Genomic DNA, 4231 nt, shown 5'->3' on the forward strand with positions numbered 1-4231 from the left:
GCTACAGAGCTCAGGTGAGCAGTTAACAAAAGAAGGGCTATCTATAAATCAAGTCAGTATCTAAAAGAAATGAGGTAGGGTAATTTCATTTGAAATGATCATTTCCTCAGGAATTTGAACTAGGAAAAACAAAGAAATAGGAACACTTAATATAAACATATAAAAGGAGAAGGGAGAACAGAAAATACTCCTGAAAACTAAGAAAAAAAAAAAACCAGCAAAGAAAGAAAAATTGTAAGGAAGCTGTGACACAAAGGTAGTGTGTCAAGATGATAGAGAAATTCCATGGAAAGGATCCATATGTGTTTCAAGAAAAAAATGAGAATAGCTGATTCATAGAATTGCCAGTTTCTAAAGTTTTCATCTATGGGTATTCTCACAGTTAACTTATTCTTCCTCTGAAGTTTCATGAATGTCTCTGTTTAAATCCATATAACAACAGATATTATATTCTGTTATTCTTTGTGTAATATTCAAACTATTAAATAATCAGTTACCAATGAGAATGAAAGGAAGCTAAATGTAAATATCTACTACTCACACATCCAGTGGCCAAAAATTTCACCCTGATAACTTCGTGTAATATGTGCATCTCTAAGTCAGAGTTGATAACATCATACAAATCATCTTATGTTCACCTTCGCTGTCAGTGCAAAAATGATCATAATACTTTTTAAAGTAGCAGCAGGATTTCAATCTTGGTCTCTTGGGTTTATAAATCATATTAATTCTAATTATAGATAATAGAAACAGGACTAGCTGTCATTTATGGAGTGCTTAATATATGCCACACACTTCATTTAGTCTTTACAACAATTATTACTGTACCCATCTTAGAGATGAAAAAACTGAAAATTTGAACAACTGGATCAAGGTCACATAACTAATATATTTTGGAATCAAATTTTAATGAAAGTCTAACTCTTGAGCTACCATTTTTAACTGTGACATGATACTGCACCTGCTAGAAGACACTACTTATGATGTGGCTTCCAAAAAGTCTGACACAAAATGGGCAATGTAATAATTAAATATCACTGCAGGAGCCATACAGCACTATGAGGGAAGGCTTTGTATAATTTGACCGCTCTTGTGAGATCGACAGTCAGCATTAACTGCCAAGTAGACAGTGAACCTAGCTTGGAGTTGTTACTTGTAGGCTGGCACCTATGGTTTATGGGACATAATGTTAAGACATAATGTGACAATATGGCTCAGCTGCCCCTAAGCACTCTCAGAAGCTAAGAGTCACTAGGTAGCCTAATCATCTAGAACATTTGAATCATGAGTCTAGAGAGAGCAATAAGAGGTGCAGAGCACAAAGGGAAGAGACTGTTCGAGGAAAGCCAACAATCAACAGAACATTTTTTGTCTTTACCACAATAAAACCTGGATTTTCCCCCCAGTAAGTTGTTCCTGTAGCTTTATGAATTAATGCAGAGAGTTCCAAAGAGCTAAGATAAAGAAGATCAAGAAATAAATATCCATTATAAACCAGATAATTTCATCAGTATTTATTTAGTAATAAGAGTTTACTTAATTTAAATATATAATGATGCTCCTGTGTGTCACATTATTCTTAAAGCTCATTAAGGGAAAGGTCAGAACTTTATTGTTTCTTTCCAATTTTAACATCCTATGGTCACTGAACCAATTCCGTTCAACAAGTATCAGATAAGCTCCCACCATGTCTGCAGCAGTATGCTAGGTACCTGGGAAAAATGGAGAAGTAAAATCAGACATCATGCCTGACTCAAGAAGCTCACATTAAACCACTATTATTATAACACCTCCTCTTAGTAAAACATCATCACCAGAGTCCTTTCATTTATTCACTCATTTAACAGTAAGTATCTCCTTTGTACCTAATGTAATGCTATAGTTTAAAGCAAAACTAGAATTTAAAAAAGAAAGAACTGACAGGTCAGTGTGATATCTGGAAGAGCCAATGAAATATTTGGACAGTCTAAGCAATAGCACTGCTAGGAATTTACCCAAGGGATATAGGAGTACTGATGCATAGGAGCACATGGACCCCAATGTTCATAGCAGCACTCTCCACAATAGCCAAAACATGGAAAGAGCCTAAGTGTCCATCAATGGACGAATGGATCAAGAAGATGTGGTTTATCTATACCATGGAATATTACATGGCAATGAGAAAGAATGAAATCTGGCCATGTGTAGCAACATGGATGGAACTTGAGAGTGTTATGCTGAACGAAATAAGTCAGGCAGAGAAGGATAAATACCATATGTTTGCACATATAGGAGGATTAGGAGGAACTTAACGGAGGACCGTGGGGGAGAAGAAGGGGGGAAATAGTTGGGGAGAGGGAGAGAGGCAAACCATGAGAGATCCCTGAATGCTGAGAACAAACTGAGGACCGATGGGAGTCGGAGGGGACGGGGGTAAGGAGGGTGATGGGCATGGAGGAGGGCACTTGTGGGGATGAGCACTGGGTGTTATATGGAAACTAACTTGACAATAAACTATTTGTAAAAAAAAAATAAAAATAAAAAATAAAAAAATACAAAGAAAGTTAAAAAAAATATATCTGGACAGTCTAAAGTGAGATTTCTGCTTCCCTAAGCTGACAAAGCTAAGAGCCTATCCAAATTAAGGAAATTCCACCAGGGGCCTTTTAGAAATAAGGGCATATTCTCTTTTTCAGCAAGTATCATGGTCCACTGTGGTATGGCTAGTCAAAAGCCAGTTATCCTTGGAGCTCTGACCTTTCTATTAAGTCAATATATTTAGACTGATGAGATTTCATGACAGTGGAAAAATCAACTTCTATAGTCTTCCACAGTTAGTGACTAAAATATCAGTGACACTGGGGTATGTTAGAGGTGGCGAGAAGATAATAGTGTGCCAATGACTGGATTAATTTGGTTTACAATATCCATTTGGTCCGATTAGGGTTGCTTACAGAATAATACTCTAATTTCTTCATGCTAGCATATAAATAGTTCCATTAATCTTGTCTATTCTAACTAATTTGACTTTATTTCTTTCTATACTGCCTAATCACACAGATCTCCATATTACCTCACTAAATTTTCAGCAGTCACAGACAATTTTTGCATTTATTTTTCCCTTCTCTTAGAACTGCATTCTGGTCCTTGCTCCTTAATCAGAGTTCCTCTCCATCCTTCCTTCAAACTCAAATCTCACATTTTTAAAAAGGATTTCCCAAGCCCCTCTAGCCTTCATCAATCTCATGTTGTCTATGGCATTTTTTTTGTCTGTATAGAGCATTTTAGATGTTCTATACACAAAGCTGTATGTGGTAGCTGTTACATGAGTCTCCCTCAAAATTCACATATTGAAATATTAACCCTCCTCCCCCACTTATGACATGGGTCATTAGGACATGATTAGGTCATCAGAGTGGAACCCTTATGAATGGGATTAGTGCCCTAAAAAAGAGACAAGAGAGGTTGCTTCTTCTCACTCTCTGCTCTCCATTGCCTGTGGTCACCTGCAAACCAGGAGGCAGGCTTTCACCAGACACCAGATCTGCTGGCACCTTGATTTTTGACATCTCAGAGTCTGCAACAGTGAGAAATAAATGTTTGTTGTCTGTGATATTCTGTTATAACAGCCTGAACTGCTGATGACAATAGAATACTTTTTCCTGTGTTTATGTCTTCATGCTGCCAGTAACTGACTTACAAGCTACAAGAGAACAGTGAGTAAGTCTCATACTTTTATTCTTTGTGCCTATGACTGTGCTTATGTCCACAAAAAAATGAACAAAAATTGGTCACCAATGCTTATGCAGAAGCTCTTTATGATTTGAAGGAGCATTATTAAATTACTCCATTAGATTTCTCTTCTTTAGGTTGAAAATAAAAAGTCTGAAGACATTTCTACCAAATTTTTTTCTACCTAAGATTAGTCTAAGTGTGGCTCTCCTACCATATTAATAGTCACTAGATCCTTAGGCTCTTAAATTTATTGCAGGGAAATAGTGTCTTAGCAATGAAATATGCTACCAGAATAGCAATAATAACAGTACTTAAGGAAGAATGAAAAAAATAATTCAAGGTAGACAATTTTTATAAAGTTAAACCTACATCTGTTTTTACTTTGGCCCTGAAGATAAATATTTTATACTAACATAACTTTTTAAAGAATTCATTAGATTATAGAGGCAAGGCATAAGATGAGAAGAAATGAATCAATGTTCCAGTGTATTCTGTCATTTACTATTTATAGGAACTA

General features: G+C 36.0%; 1 long non-coding RNA gene across 2 annotated transcripts in view; it reads right to left on the bottom strand.

Moving 5' to 3' along the window:
• Positions 1-1499: 1499 nt before the first annotated feature.
• Positions 1500-4231, bottom strand: part of LOC144231281 (uncharacterized) — a 70959-nt gene continuing 68227 nt past the window's right edge. For both annotated transcript variants that reach the window (XR_013335024.1, XR_013335025.1), the window contains exon 5: positions 1500-1712. This is a non-coding gene — a long non-coding RNA (uncharacterized LOC144231281). The remainder of the gene's footprint in view (positions 1713-4231) is intronic.

This window comes from Crocuta crocuta, unplaced genomic scaffold (genome assembly GCF_008692635.1).
Source record: "Crocuta crocuta isolate KB4526 unplaced genomic scaffold, BGI_CrCroc_1.0 scaffold184, whole genome shotgun sequence".
NCBI classification, from domain to species: Eukaryota; Metazoa; Chordata; class Mammalia; order Carnivora; family Hyaenidae; genus Crocuta; species Crocuta crocuta.